Source organism: Cheilinus undulatus, linkage group 15 (genome assembly GCF_018320785.1).
Source record: "Cheilinus undulatus linkage group 15, ASM1832078v1, whole genome shotgun sequence".
In the NCBI taxonomy this organism is placed as follows: Eukaryota; Metazoa; Chordata; class Actinopteri; order Labriformes; family Labridae; genus Cheilinus; species Cheilinus undulatus.
The window spans coordinates 20,831,360-20,848,123 of NC_054879.1; the positions used below are offsets into that span (position 1 = coordinate 20,831,360).

The following is a 16,764-nucleotide window of genomic DNA, read 5'->3' on the forward strand; positions in this document are numbered from 1 at the left end:
ATAGAAAGTACTGATTGCTCTTCCATGTTCAAGCTGACCGTATGCCTGAGTACATGCACATCACATTCCTGCAATCTTGTCCCAAAATTCAGACCTGGTATTTCTTTTCTCATGTTAATTGAGGCTTTAACCTGAGATCAGTATTTCAGTGATAACAACAAAACCACCTATGCTACAGGAGAGCCATATAAATATATGCAGGTGAGGGCATGAGTATATTGTCCAACAAATCAATCAATTTTTTGTTGCACAGATGTGATATTTAGACAAGACTATTTACCACATTGTGTGAATGTGCATGCTCAGGATTGTGTGTTTCTGTGCATTGAAACGTGTTGGTGTGGCTTTTCTTGCCAGGAGAGAGTGGGGAGAGTTGCTGTAGGTGGCAATGAGCAGCTTCACAGTTTCCACAGCAACATCTCAACTCGGTCAGTCTCCATGGCAACTGACAGCAGCATTAGCTGATTCAGCCTATGTGAAGGTTCGTGTTTTTCTTTTCTTTGTTTTTTTTTTTTTTTTTTTTTTTTTTTTACTGTTGATGATAAATGAATGTTGGGGTAGGGACTCCTGTGATACATTAGCAAATAATACAACTGCTTTAGGGCCACAGGATACAGAGGAACAGTGGCTCATTTCTGTAAACTGGTCAATGTGGTAACTGTTAACACAGATTATTCAGCACAGACTTCTTAAATCTGTTAGTTTAATCTTCAGACAGTCTCTAGTTTAGACTAAAAATAATATTCTCCTTCCTGAAACTGAACCCTTCAGATGGGTGAATTTTCTCTTGATCATTCTTTTATAGTACTATAACATCAAGAGGAGAGAGGGTTTTTGAGTATGTAGTGTCTATAAGGTGCTATACAAATAAAGTTTATCATTATTATTATTACAGAAAAGAAATTTTAAAAGCTCCAAGTTATGGATGCACAATATTATCGGCATGATAACAGTATTGACAGATATTAGCTAAAAAGGTGAATTATCTGTATCAACAGATATGAAAATTTCTGCCAATATTTACAACCGATATATATTGGCTATCAAAATCTGCCTACATCAGCTGTAATTATTGGCCATCACACAAAAAATTGAGTGGAGTTTCAGGCTAGACCAAAAGATTTAGGATAGCTAAAGTCTTATTTTTATTCATCACCATTCCTTACATTTTAAAGCCTGATTCAAGGACTAAAAAATTTATAATTTGTTCATCCTCAAACTTTAAACTGCATGTTTTGAGCTACATTTGAATTTCAGCATCAGCTAAACTTATTTTGTAGATATCTGCATATCAGATATCAGCAAAAATCCACTATCATACATCCCTACTGCAAGTGTATGTTGGCTATGATGGCCAAAATCATTTTAAATAACAGCTGACTTTATATTAGGGCTGTCTGATTAATCACGGTTTACCATTCACTATTAGTGCATACATTTTTTAAATTGTGATGAATTGTATGCTTGACTAATCATTTCAATAGACTATGGTGACCCACGGCAGCCTCTCTCTGCAGCCACAGTGATATAAAATAATCCACCACTGCTCCTTAATGTCTCATTTCATTTAAAAAAAAATTCAGACAGCTCAGTGGACAAGTCAAACTAAGTCAGAAGCCATTTGCACCTTGTGCGATCAAATGCTTAGCCTACCTTTTCACTGTTCCTCATTTCCTTTTTGATCCACAACAAGTCACTTTTAAGTGGGTTGTAAAGAGAAATTCAAAATGACACAAGAACATTTTAAATGTAAAATAGTGGACCTTTAAAATGCAATAACAAGGATGCAATTAATTGCAGATTGACTGCAAAACTCCTGGGATTAATCCCAATTAAAAAAAAATTTTGACAGCTCTACATTTAACATAAACTCTACACCTCAACGTTCTCGTTACACCAAGAGTAAAAACCAACAGTGTTTAGATTAGAGGGAGGTAAAGGTAGCATGGTAAAAGAACATGGAACCCTTCACTGCCAAGCAGAGACAGAGAAAATAACCTTGGACATCATCTAATCAATAAGAGATGGTCAAATGCCTAGAATTGTTACAATAACTGTTATAAGCTCCCCTCACCACACACACACCATGAAATATAACCCCATTAGCAAAAACCCAACCCACATCAAACGGATACAATAACTTGACCTTGGTTGTAATTTTCCTTCACTCCCACTGCACTTTGCGATCCAAAAGCAAACATGGGCAAGGGGCTGAGGTGAATTGGGGTTAAGGGAGAATTAAGCACAGGAGAGTAGGAGGGCACAAATGTAAAGTAATAGGACACTAAAAGACACTGGAAGTATGGCACCTGGGGGAAAATGAAACGAGCTGAAGGTAATGCTATCAAGTTTCAGCTATGACCCATCGTAATGTTTTTCAGTTGAATGTGCCTCCCTTTTTATACTGTTCAATTTCCTTATCAGTAGAAATATTCAATATAATCAGTTATTACAAGAGTCATGAAAAAAATCCTGATTCCAGCTTTTTTCTCCGTACTTGATAATGGCGGTCAACAGATGGGAGCAGTAAATCATCTGAAATTACTGTAGAAACTCATAACTGGCTACTGTATGCTGAATATTTCATGGCCTCCCTTCAAATCATAAATAGACCCTCCCACCACTATCCAATTAAAATAGTCAAATGGGACTGCCTTGCTGAGTGTGTTCAATTGCAACTAGTATTATGTGCTATGTTTTCATCTTCTTTCCAGCAGATCTGTGGAAAACTACTGGGTCAAAGAATATAAAAACGACTCAATAAATGCCTTTTCAGCAGGTTGCATTTTCCACATTCATTCTCTCTAGATGAATGAGCACACCTTTAGATAATAATAAGCAATAATTACCAATATTATCCAAGCAACACATTTAAGTCAGTTGTCATAGAAGCAAAAGGCTGCTTAATGCAGCAGCCATGCAAACACATACTTGGCATGTATGAAATACACAAAGAGAGGAGGAAAAAAAGAGGAAGAGGTAGGATGATCTTGCTGATCCAGCCATGCATGTCTAAACTTGTCCCCTGTAAGACAAGAATATATATAAGAAAAGGGCTGGCAAGGTGAAAACACTTCTCTGGGATTCATTAATCCCTCAAGCACCTGCTGCAGAAAACAAGAGAAAGGAACATAAACCAGTGTGCTGCAACACACAGAGTACTGCAATGAGCAAATCAAAGAGGAGGCGGGCCTGCTGACAGGAGGCACATGGATCGGACTGTAAAAGGGCAGCCAGATTTACTGTGTGTGAGAGAGGGAGTGAAAGGATTGTATGCAAGAGAGAATGCAAAAAGGCAAAACATATGGTTTTAACAGTATTTGTAAACTGAATGTGTTGGTCTGACAGTACGTATGTAGCTGGCTGATCTGAGTACAGTATGGGCAAGATGAAGCTGGGCAGAGAAGATGCAGTAGCAAGGTAAAGGAAAAAATAAAGCCTGTAGTCAACCAGAGAACAATTTTGTTGACTGAAATTATAACCACAGTGTTTTAGGGCTACTTTAGAACAAAAATAACAAAGAAGATCTGTTAATTTTCAAGAAAAAAAATCAAAATTCTCAAGTTTAAAAAATTGTTCATTACGGGAAAATAATAGAAGTTTTTGACCTAAAAAGGTCACAACTGCTAATTACTGAATTCAGGTGTTTCAGTCAGACCCATTGCCAGATACATAAAATCATGCTCCTAGCCATGCAGTCTCCATTTTTAAACATCTGTGATACAAAATGGGTCGTTCTGAAGAACTCAGTGACTTCATGCATGGTACTGTGATGGATACCACCTTTGCAGAAAGACACTGTGTGAAAGTGTATCTCTGCCGGATATTCCACAGTCAGCTGTAAGTGATGTCATTAGAAAGTGGAAGCGTTTAGGAACAACAGCAACAAAGTGGAAGACCACAAAAAATCCCAGAGCGGGGCAAACGGCTGCTAAGGCACATGGTGCGTTAAAGTCCCCAAAGCTCAGCTGATTCCATAGCTGAGGAGTTCCAAACTTCCACTGGCATGTAAGAACAAAAACTGTGGCAAGAGCTTCATGGAATGGGTTTCCATGGCCGTGCAGCTGCATGCAGCCTCACATCACCAAGTTCTATGCCAAGCGTTGGTCGGAGTTAGTGCACATTATTAACATTATTCCTAAACATTACTTCATAGTGAGACTGGATCATGGAGCAAAGTGATATGGAAGAACTAGTAGACAGTTCCCCCTTACTCATGTTTGAATTCATTACATGCTAACAAAATTTAATCAATGCACGTGTGTTTTCAAGTGGGCTAAACAATTTGGGAAAATAATCAAATTGCTTATTTCTCCCAAATATTGCGATTGCGGTTTTAATATGTGATTTTTTTTTTTAGTTCCTCATTGTATGTATTTCTCAACAAACACACAATAAATCATTCTATATGATACAAAACACAATATTTAGTATATTTAACTGAGGCTGAACACTTTTGAAAAAAATGGTGTGGATTTTGACTAATTGCAAATTCGATACGAATTGAAGGGAATAATGATTTCATGTGTTTATCATTTTAATAAGACAAACATACAAAAACAAGGATAGTGGGATTATTTTCGCAAGCTATTATAAAAGAAATTGGTACATGAATATTTGCATGATGTGTGGAGCATAACACCCCTGCCTAAAGAAATGTATAACTTTTGTATTTTGGAACACATTTCAGGCTCAAGAAATATTGCACCCTCTGTGATTTGAAAATTGCAGAAGTACATATTGTAATTTAATCTAAATTTCTACCAACTGCCCAGCCCTAGTGTTGAATCCAAAATGATTTTACACGTGACTCAGGAAAAGCACAAAAACATTTTATACTTAACACTAGTATATATGAAATTCAAACAGCTCAAACATCCAATAGCATCATTATCCCTATTACTGTTTTATTATAATTTTAGTCAAAGAAATTGTAAATGAAATGTTTTTCAATTTTTATGTAACTGCCTCTTATCTACAAAAAAAAAAAAGAAAAAAATATTCACAGCTTTATTGACTGACAAATCACATGCTTTCTGCTTTAGCTTCTTGTAACCTTCAATTGATGATTTGACTGAAGAGGCACCTTAAGCATACAGCCAGGTGTCACACATTGTGTGAGGTAGGGTGTGATCAAAATAGGGTTTAGCGGGAGCAGATGGTTGAGATTAACGCCTAAAAGCACAGCGCACTTCCCCTCCCCCTGAGGAGTCAACTCTACCCACAGGTTGCTTTAGAGTGGGGAGCATGCACACATACAAACAAACAAAGGCACAAATGGACCTCTGACAATCTTTCATATTCTCAATGAAGTCACAGTGGGTAAGACCAAAGTATTTAGGGCAGTAGTACTGAAACAAACTGGATCTGTCAACAAAGGCAACTCTACCCAAAAAAATTTAGAATAAATCTTCTCATTATCAATTTTATTTGACTATCAAGGGATGCTTGGGTATCTGGGTGCTAAAGCAAGTGTCTAGTTCAGTTTTTGTGCGAGTCTGCATGTGTGTAGAGATGAATGTTTATTGCATAACCAAAAAAATGACTTAATTCCTTAAAGATAAAGTCAAATAAAACTCAACACTCCACAACAACCAAAGAATTATTCACGTTCCTGTCGCGTGTCTAACTTTTAAGCTTTTGCATGTTCCCGCAGATTTCCAATTCCTAAAAGTTCAGAAGTGCAGATCACACACTCTACAGAGCATCTGGTGACACTTTCAGCAAAATGGTGGGAAACAGGGAAAGCCTGCTTGCCAGGCATTAAGATATAAAAATCAGAGACCTGTGCCTACATGGGGACTCAGCCTTTAGTCTATTTATTTATTTTGTTGCTTAACTGCCAAACAATGAATTGCTATCTATATTGTCTCCAGATTTAAAACAAAACACTGAATCAAAACTTTTCCCTTCTCAGCAGACCACGCATGAATCATCCTTGCTGTTGCTTGTTTTCCCGCTAAAAGAAGTGCCTGACATTTAACATTAAAATGGAACATTGTGACATTTCATTAACCCCCTGTTGTTGTTGATGTGCCTAAATGCATCTCTGAATAAGCCTGGTGTGAATAACTGAACTTTAAACTTATCTTAGGTGTATTTTTATGTGAATTCCTTAACACAATGTCATAATCCAAGTCAAGTGTTAATGCAGGTGGGATAAAAGGTCAGAATGTGCTTTTCTCTTGAGTGCTCTCTGTGTGTTTTCTCATTAACTTGTGAAAAAAGACAAATATTTTATTGTTTCACAGCGCTGTCATTCAAAAGCCATTGGGGCATTTTTATGGTAGACCAGGGGGCGTCAGCATAAACCTCTGAGCTCTATCAAGACAAACCATTAAGAGAAGTAGGATGAAAGACAAAGTGGTAATTCTTAAGTTTCAAAAAGGATGTGAGATGCAATTATCCTGAGACTGTAAAACCAGTGACTTATGTAAGATTACTTAGCATTCAGCATCTGCATGCTCAGTATGGTATTTTGTTTCCGGTAACACCGTAAAGGTGGACTGTGGCATGCAAATGAAAACTGATTAAAAACACGACAAATTGATCCCATCAAACCAAATTTAAACTGGGCTAACACATCTATGATAACTCTGCTGGGCACTGCCTGCCTGAAAACCCTTCAAGAACATTTTTAAACACCCTGAACATCTGTGTCACACATTATTGCACACTGACTGGCAGGAGTTTTCAGAATGCAGCTATTGTCTGCTCTTAAATTGTGAGATCTGATACAAGTGCATAAAAATCTCTAAAACAGACATTTACAAGTAAAAAGCAGAGAAATCTTGGGATACATGGTGACACTTTTTAGTTTTTAAACCCTTGTGGACAAGGAAGTGGTGGGTGGAGGGAAATTGATGTGCAATAGGTGGGTAGATGGCAGTCTTTGCACCCTCTCTGGATCATCTCAGGGGCTTTGTTTCACTGTAATAAGGCAGGTGAGTCTCAGTCCCTGAACGGCTCACACATTCGATACCATGGGGGATATGACAAACTTGAAAAATGGCATTAATTTGCAAGTAATTTGTCTTGTATAAGAGTTTCAGTTGTGTTATACTAGAATGTTCTGCAAACATAGGATCTTTACTTAACTGTTTCAAACACTTTGGTCAATGGTGGTTTTATGATGGGCATAATTCCATCTCAACCATGAGTGTTCAACAGAGCTAATGGAAAAATAACTGCAGACCTAAGGTCTCTATAAGTGACTGACCACTACACATCTCTGTGGAGCTGGGTGGTCTACATTGTACATGTAACACTCTGGATTTGATTTACCAGCTTGAAAGAAGCTTGAAAGCTAAATCCCACATCATTATATCACAAAGTAAAGTGAAACAGATATCAGTCATCTGCACCATTGGTGATTTCTTCTGTAAATGACTCCCCATGCACAGGCACACGCTCCTACACACAGCGTGCGTTATCCTGTACTCAAACAACGAAACAGAAAATCCATCACACATTGCACAATCACACAGATGCAGGACACACAACAAATATCCATCCCTAGAGAAGAGGAAAGGAAAGAGGAGAGAAGGAGGCGAGTCAACACTAAATAGTTAGGTGAGCTGTGACTCACACTTATGTTTTCCTGGTTCAGCCCACACAAGCTTTTCTATGAGCCTGCTATCCGCTCTGTTATGTACCACTGGGTGTCAAGAATATCCAGCAATGTAGTCACTGTGACATCCTATAGACACCAGTCAGATGCCAAAAATGTATCCGCAATTCAAATTTGTATTTTTCTTTATTTACCAGCAGTATTTCTTTACGTACTTTATTCAGCAGGAATACCGTTCTCAAACCGGCTCACTCACAAGCATTCAGAGGAAGAAGTAGTCCATAAATACCTGAAGCAACTGTACCTGTCCTGTAACCCTGCTACATCCCTGCTTACAGATCTTTCTAAATAAATTTCATAAGAATAACTACAGTCAGCATATTCTTAGTCCTCCCTCCTAGTTCTTTTGCTATGAGACTTTTTCTTCTTAGTGTACAGGGTATTATAAAAGATACAAAAGACTTGCATGTCTGAAATACATTAGTTAGCACTCTATATGGTTTGTCAAACTGAACACGAAGCAGTTTTTACAAGAATCATAGTAAACAGACAGGTCTGTGGTGTGGTCAAAATATGAGTTAAAAAGTTGTATTACAGAATTTATTTTTTTATTATTCAATCCACCATCATAGAGTTGGGTAAATGGTTTCAAAATTAAGCAATGAAACTTTACCAGTAAAAACCACGACTTTTCTATCAGTTTTAACCACTAGGACCTGCTGAGCATTTGTGCTGATGAAGAAGCACTTTTCAGCACTAATAAAAATCCATCCATCCATTATCTACACCGTTTATCACGTTTGAAGACTAAAGAATAAATGGAAGAAATGTATAAACATACTGCTGAGGCCTTCCAAAAATGAACTTCTGGAAAACTACCACACTCAGAGGTAAAGTAGTGTCTCTGAACTTGTTTAACAATCTATGAGAGTAGTTCTAAGTCAAGTATGAACTTCAGTTTAGACACCTATATTTTATTCACTGCTGCAGCATACTTACAGTGGATCAGTGCACTACAAATGGCAGTGGTCCATCCTAGAATCAGGGCTGTCAGGAAGACAGATAGAGTCTGCGTGTTGGTTTAAACTGTAGTGGGTTTGACTTGACTGATTTTGGCCTACCACAAATCAAAGGTAAGCAATCTTGGCCCAAGCATGCCCCGGGGCAATAGGAAAAAATCAGATCAGAATGGAGGAACAGAGCCCGACTTTAAAAAAGGCATCTCACTGTGCTTGGTACCACTGTCATTATACCACAATTTGAAATTTGATGCAATACTGATAAAAACCAATCAATGCTGATACCAGTTTCAATACCATGGCAACAAAAATCCCCTCCTGGAGACCCAACTCCAGTTAATTTAGTTACTCTTGACTTCTAACCTGTATGTTAGTCACTAAAATATACCAAAATTTGGCACACTATTAATAGAAATAAAAGGCAAAGTTTGATTAGAATTTCCAGAAAGTAATGTAAACCCAAATTAAATATTCTCCATGAATTATCATTAACAACCCAGAAGAGGTGGATGCAGTAATTCTGATCTCCGTATTTTCTAAATCTGAGGTTGGACCCTATAAAATTTCAGGGAATGGATGGAAAATTGTCTCAGTCCTCTAGTATCAATCTGTTTGCAATGTAAGCTAACATTAAATTTTGCATCTTCATGAGGTTATAAATGAACTTTAAAGCAAAAAGAGAGAAATAAAGAAGTAAAAGATCCACACAGAAAATGGAAAAGCTCAACTGCAGTTCTTTCATATCCTTTATCGTAAGTAAAATATAGAAATAGAGTAAATTAAACATCCGAAAATGTCACTGAGCAATGCATATGATGTTCCTCTGTTTTAAATACTGTGTTTTTATTCAAACTGCTTAAGTTTCAGCGTCAATCCTCGCCCAATCAAATATACTTTTCTTAGTGGTGGTTACTGTCCAGACAACTTAGGAATGTGTTCTGATCTTCATCTAAGTCACAACAATAGACAAACACAGTCTGCTTAAACTAATACTGCACAAAAAAAAATATATTTTTCCATGTTTTTATTGAACAAAATATGTAAACATTCACAGTACAGGGTGGAAAAAGTGTGTGAACCCCTAGGCTAATGACTGGTTGACCCTCCTTTGGCAGCAATAACCTCAACCAAACGTTTCCTGTAGTTGCAGATCAGACCTGCACAACAGTCAAGAGGAATTTTGGACCATTCCTCTTTACAAAACTATTTTAGTGCAGCAATATTCTTGGGATGTCTGGTGTAAATCGCTCTCTTGAGGTCATGCCACAGCATCTCAATCGGGATGAGGTCAGCACTCTGACTGGGCCACTCCAGAAGGCGCATTTTCTTCTGTTGAAGCCATTCTGTTGTTGATTTACTTCTATGCTTTGGGTCGTTGTCCTGTTGCATCACCCATCCTCTGTTGAGCTTCAGTTGGTGGACAGATGGTCTTAAGTTTTCCTGTCTTGATAAACTTAGGAATTCATTTTTCCGTCAATGACAGCAATCCGTCCAGGCCCTGAGGCAGCAAAGCAGCCCCAAACTATGATGGCCCCTCCACCATATTTCACAGTTGGGATGAGGTTTAGATGTTGGTGTGCTGTGCCTTTTTTTCTCCACACATAGTGTTGTGTGTTCCTTCCAAACAACTCAATTTTGGTTTCATCTGTCCACAGAATATTTTGGCAGTAGTGTTGTGGAACATCCAGGTGCTCTTTTGCAAACTTCTGATGTGCAGCAATGTTTTTTTTTTTTTTTGACAGCAGTGGCTTCCTCCGTGGTGTCCTCCCATGAACTCCATTCTTGTTTAATGTTTTACTTATTGTAGATTTGTCAACACAAATGTTAGCATGTGCCAGAGATTTCTGTAAGTCTTTAGCTGACACTCTAGGATTCTTCTTCACTTCATTGAGCATTCTGCGCTGTGCTTTTGCAGTCATCTTTACAGGACGACCACGCCTAGGGAGAGTAGTAACAGTGCTGAACTTTCTTCATTTGTAGACAATCTGTCTTACCGTGGACACATGAACATCAAGGCTTTCAGAGATACTTTTGTAACTCTTTCCAGCTTCATGCAAGTCAACAATTCTTGATCGCAGGTCTTCTGAGAGCTTTATTGTGCCAGGCATGGTTCACATCAGGCAATGCTTCTTGAGAACAGCAAATTCGAAACCGATGTGTGTTTTTTATAGGGCAGGACAACTTTAACCAACACATCCAATCTCATCATATTGACTGGACTCCAGGTTGGCTGACTCCTGGCTCCAATTAGCTCTCGGAGAAGTCATTAGCCTAGGGGTTCACATACTTTTTCCACTCTGCACTGTGAATGTTTACATGTTTTGTTCAATTAAAACATGAAAACATATAATTTTTTCGTGTGGATTTAGTTTAAGCAGACTGTGACTTATATGAAGATCAGAACACATTTTACGATCAATTTATGTAGAAATCCAAGAAATCCCAAAGGGTTCACATATTTTTTCTTGCAACTATATGTGAGTATTCTTCTTCCAGATGATATCTGACATAGTAGAGTAAGCTTTTTCAAAGAACAACTTCGCTAGGGGTTATTGGGACTGCCAAAAAGAGAAAGTTGAATCTATAAAGCCACATCATTTTAAATGAATTGATTCTTTCAGTAATATTTAAAGGAAAAATTCATCCTTTTGGTCATATCAGGTTTCATATTTTTAAGTAACAGAATAGAATTGTCTTTATAAATCTGCTGCTTACTTTCATTTATAACACATGCTAAAAACTTAATTTTAGTTGTTCATTTAAATGTTTGTTCTGAGCTTTAGGCCTTATGCTTTTTGGATGTCCCTTGTGCCATTATTTCTGATTTTCCTAAATCAATTTTATAACCTGAAACCACTGAATATTCTGTGAATATTTAAAGTAAATGCTGTAAAGATTTCTTCGCATTATTCATATGTATCAAAAGATCATCTGCAAATGAATCAAATTTATAGTTCTTTACCTATACAGACAATTGTGTTGTGATGATATTGTCCAAGTCACTCTGCCAGAGTATCCACTGCTTTAGCGAAAAGAAGTGGGGGCAGCATTTTCTTGCCCCCCCCCCCCCCCCCTAATGTGACTTCTTTTGAAAGTAGTTTTTAAAAAATGGCTTTAGGAGATTTGAATATAAACCTTATACAATGTATCATTTTCAACCAGAAGACTAAACTAAAAAAGAAACAGAAAAGGCCACTCAAGGCAGTCAAATGCTTTTTCAGCATTGGCCACCATAACCAACAGATCTAAGTTGTGTTTTGTTGCATGCTGAATGTCAAAAAATTGTCTTATATTTATCTGTAAGTGCCTATTTTAATGAAACCTCTTTGATTTTTCAAACCTTGTAAAATCTTTCCCAGTCTATTGCTTATGAGTTGAGGTAATATCTAATTCATGTCAATATTGACTGCCTAACACTACAATCTGTCACTCTCTCCGCTCACAGCAACTTTGAGTCTTTTCCTTTCAAAATATTGATACCTCTGGTACAATCAAACATAAAAATAATAGATGTTGTATTGATTAAGGCACATGATATTGAAAAAGTAGACAAATATAGAACATTTTTGAACTAGAGCTATTTAGCAGATTAAAAAACCCAGAAAAATGATTGGCTCTCCTTTTGCTGTTAGTCAGTTCTAATACATCGCTCATCCCAAAAACTTAGCTATAATCATATATCTGAATAGAGTACAGAATAGAAACGCACCAGCTTTGCAACAGACCGCTCCTCCTTTTGATACAAACACACCCCAGGGCGCTAATCCAAGTGCAAGTTCATTAGCTACTTAAAAAACCTGAGCACAGGCATAAATATGGCAACTAGCATCAGGGGAAGACAGGAAAGGAACCTGCACCAGGTGTATGACAGGGCTCAGATTTATGACAACTGTGAAAATAGCACAGTTAACATCAACATAACTCCTGAAGCAAGAAGTTCATGGCCCTGGACTGAAACTTAATTATTTTTTCATAAAAGTCATGTCATTTCAAATATGTTCATACTGGATTATTGAAGAAAATACACTGCCCATGCACAGAAGGGTATGCTATCTAGATAGCCTTGGCCCCCAGCCCCCTCCTGTAAAACTGCTTTTAATCACCTAGCTTACATACAGTGCTAGGCACTTTATCAGTAACATACCAGTTGTTTATGGACTCTGTATTTCTGTACCTTCTTTCTTGCTGAGTGATACCCTTGAAAAAGGCAAGGTCCCCTTTAAATGCAGAGATAGGAAGAGAAATCCAGGTTATCATAACTGTAGTCCAAGAAGTTCACAGTCACTAGATGGCTCGAAGTAATATACAAATTTAACCAACAGTTTGTATAACAAAAATGTTCAAGTTGGCTTCATTTGGGTTTAAAGCATTATTGAATAATTGTTCTCCACAGGTTTTCAATCAAAAATACATGTCAAACATTTCCTTGGTTGACTACGTCATAAAAAATTGCTGTTTTTTTCTTAGTTTCATGGCCAATATGTTCAAATTTGTAACCTTCAGTTTTAATATTTTGTGACCTCTCATTTTGGAGAGCAAACAACCAATAAAACCACTAAATCCAACACTGGGATAAATCTGGGACTGGAATAGTAGTTATAGCCCAGGTTGACATCTCTGTTTTAGCAAAATGCATGATAGCACCTTCTTAAAACTTCATAGGAATGCTGACCAATGAGCTCTTCTTTTAAAAAGCAGGTGTACTTCACATGTGCACAGAGACAGAATGAGAGATTGGCAGCTAGCTGGCAGACTTGCTGGTTGAGTGTGTTGGTGCTGCTGCCAAAGCCACCTCTCTTCTCTTATACAAAGAGCCTTTTCCACATTTCTGTGTCTCTCTTACACACAAACACACAAGTAAGCACACACAGCATTACGTCAAACATTGGCTGTGACAAGTGATGACTGCTTGTTTGTGTATTTGTGTGTTGTTGTGTGTGTGCGTCCAGCTGACTAAGTATCTTTGGATACTTAGGATTAGGTTGTCTCACTGACACACAAGCTTTGACCTGTAGGTAAGCTTTATATACAGCTTTACCTTCACACAAGTGTAAGGTGGCCAGCTGCAGTCTTATCTTAGCTGATGCCTGTGTCTGGACTGCTCAGCCTGACAGCTGACAGTATATTAGGACGAGCAACTCATGTGATCACACAACAAATCCCCAGTTTAACCTTTTATGTACATCTAAATGGTCTTAACAGAAGGTAAAATGAGGTGAGCTGTATTTTTATTAGGTACTAGACAATCCATTGTTTATCCACTAGATCATCAGTGCAGAGAGCTATTATTACTGATAAAACTCTGCTTCCGTGGGAGCCAGCAGTCTCCCCTGCAGGTGGTCCAAAATGTTGCCACCAGGCTCCTGACTGGCACACAGACGCCTCCCTTCATTTGTAACCAGTTCACTACAGTTTGTACTATTTTAAAAGAACTGATTTTTTTTCTCACTGCATTCCACTCTCCTTGTTTCACTTTGAGGTCCACTCCATCCTGCCAGTTATAACCCATGGGATATTTCCCAGTATTGAGACTGCAGATGAATTAAACTTTCATTAAAGGTCTCCCCTTCAACTGATGTTGTTAAAGTTGGCTTTATAGTCAGGCACAGAGCAATCCTGCCTAAACCAAAGTCCCAGGCAGTGCCAGACACTCACATTGTGCTTAATCTATGTGCTAAGAAAATGAGTACTGTACATTTGCATATTTTACATATTTACTAAAAAGGTTCACTTCATTTGATGTAATAAATAAAATACTTTGTCTTCTGTGTCTTGCACCAAAATCTAACTGACAGTCTTTCAATCCAACCAGCTACTGTATCGACCTCACACAACACGGCAGTGATTCATTAGCTCAGGTAGAGACCAGCCATGCATCACCTTGGCACCTGCACATTCAGCTGATGTTTCAACTGCTAATGAATACTTAATGGATATACACTTACTATTAAATGGATCCTGTAAATTGGCTTGATCCAAAGGTTTCAGCAAGATCCTTGATTAACAGATCGATAGTAAACAAAAATATTAATATATGTTTTTTTACTTGAAATGTCAAATGCAAGTAACGATGGAAGACAAAATGTGACTGTAAAGACTGACCCGCACATCCTTCCTCTGAAGTCCACTTCCTTTAAAACCAGCTAAATTTACATAATCTGTATTACGTAGTAACAGCACAGAGTGTTTCTTCTTTCTTCGGTGAACACATACAATCATAATCTTAGATGAGAGGGAACAATATGCGAATTGACACACTGGGGACGTTGCAATTGTTAATACATTATTTAACCAAAAAGGTGAAGAAAAAAGTCAACTACAAGTCACTGTTAGTCATGTTTCAAGATAGCCACGCAAGGTAAAAATCCCCTTCCCTCTTAATTGTTCTTAGCTCATCCTTACATTAAGCCTACAAGCATTAAATGGCCACAACAACAGATGAATCTCCTGTAGTCATCTGTTAAAGCAGTCAAAAAGACTGGTCTTACAGGAGTAGAAGCCCCTTTCCCTCACTGAGCCCTGAGATGCTACCTCGGCTTGAATGCATCAGGCATTTCAATATAACTGCACATACTGGGAAAGTGGACACGACACAGGGAAATCAATAGCTACCCCCTTTATGTAAATGAGACTAGACTGAAGCCAGCAAATGTTTAAGACATCTATCATACTTAAGCTCATAGTTTAACATCTATTCAGTATATGAAGTAAATGATATGGAGGGGGCTAGAGCTCACCCTGCTGTAACTGTGTTTAGTGCGTTGGGTTAATGATGAAGCAGGGGTTCCATAAAGGCATCAAATCCTAAGGTAGCCAGATTTTACATTTTAAATGGAATTAAATTTACACATAAACAGAAATGCACAAGCTGAAATGGCATCTTCAACACTAAGGTTATAATGAAAATTGCAATCATGCACGTACTAGGCTTTAATTTGAGTGATCAATCTGAGATGCCAATGACTCAGCACCTACATTTACATTTGCACCCTTCTCTCTTTCTCTCTGATTAGGCAGCATTACTAAGATTACTAGCCACTATTATAATTTAACAGTAGCTAAATTAGTATATTTTTCACCATGACCTTATCGTATGGCCATCTGTAATGGGTTAAAGCTTACTAAAGGCAGGAATCCATGCATTGCCACCGCAGCAAGGCAAGTCCCCGCAGTGTCCGCACTAGGTAGATCCTTTATGTAGCACAATGCTGACATTATCCTATCAAGCAGTCAAAAAAACAAGCATTTAAGTGCGTAATTGGCCCAATAATAGGCATGGCAATCAATAAGGCTTACCTATCTCAGAGATCTGGTTCCTAGATCTGTTGCTCAGCTGTCATGTCATGTCAGACTAATTCCGCAACACTGCCCATGTAAACCTGGCTGAAAACAGAGATGAAACAGTACAGACTCATAAGAACCCAGACCCAGTTCTCCTGTAGGCGAACAATACGTCCTTTCTCCATCCACACAGAGAGGGGCACCTCATCATTTCAGCTTCAATGCCCGCTGAATTGCTCATTCAATGACAGGCGAAAGACTGCCTCTCATCGCCGAAATTACCAAGCTTTTGTTATGGCATAGCCATTCCTACACATTCGCCTTTATAATAACGCTTTACAAGAATGAAAGTAGTCTTTTTTTTCCTTTACCTGTTCGGCGCAGTGTCTTTCGGTGCAACTCCGGGTCGGTCGGACACAAGCTCCGCAGCCTATATTTACCGTAATGATTGTAGTAGTGAGACAAAAACGTTGTTAGCTGTGCTCCAGTAATTACGGTGCAGTCCTTCAGGGGTTTTCTGAAAACGAAGAGCCAAAATTAACAATAACCATAAAAGAAATACACTTGGAAGGAAATTCAAACCGTTTAATCTGTCAAAATAACCCAGTTTAATTAAATATATCACCCATATCCCAAAGGCAATACTGATACCAATAACATAACATAACTGATACCAATAAAACTAATGTAAGGTATTTAGCGTGCCTACAAACACTGGCTAAACTAGCTAACGTTAGGTCTTTGCTAACTCCCTCCTTTCTTTACTGCCGTCAGTGACTTTACCAAACTTTAAGAATTCTTAATGATTAACCATATATGTTGATATAAATACCTGTTACATGTATATTTCACAGGGGAAATCAATGTAGAAGCTGCTTCGGTTGACTGCAGCTC

At 38.0% G+C, this 16,764-nt stretch overlaps 1 protein-coding gene across 1 annotated transcript in view; it reads right to left on the reverse strand.

Annotated features, from left to right (window-relative positions):
* map2 (microtubule-associated protein 2) overlaps positions 1-16,764 on the reverse strand; it is a 137,903-nt gene extending 121,139 nt beyond the window's left edge. The window contains exons 1-3 of the mRNA XM_041807182.1: positions 16,703-16,764; positions 16,242-16,387; positions 15,886-15,972 (exon numbers count right to left, since the gene is read on the reverse strand). The gene's annotated coding sequence lies outside the window, so the exon portion shown is untranslated. The remainder of the gene's footprint in view (positions 1-15,885; positions 15,973-16,241; positions 16,388-16,702) is intronic.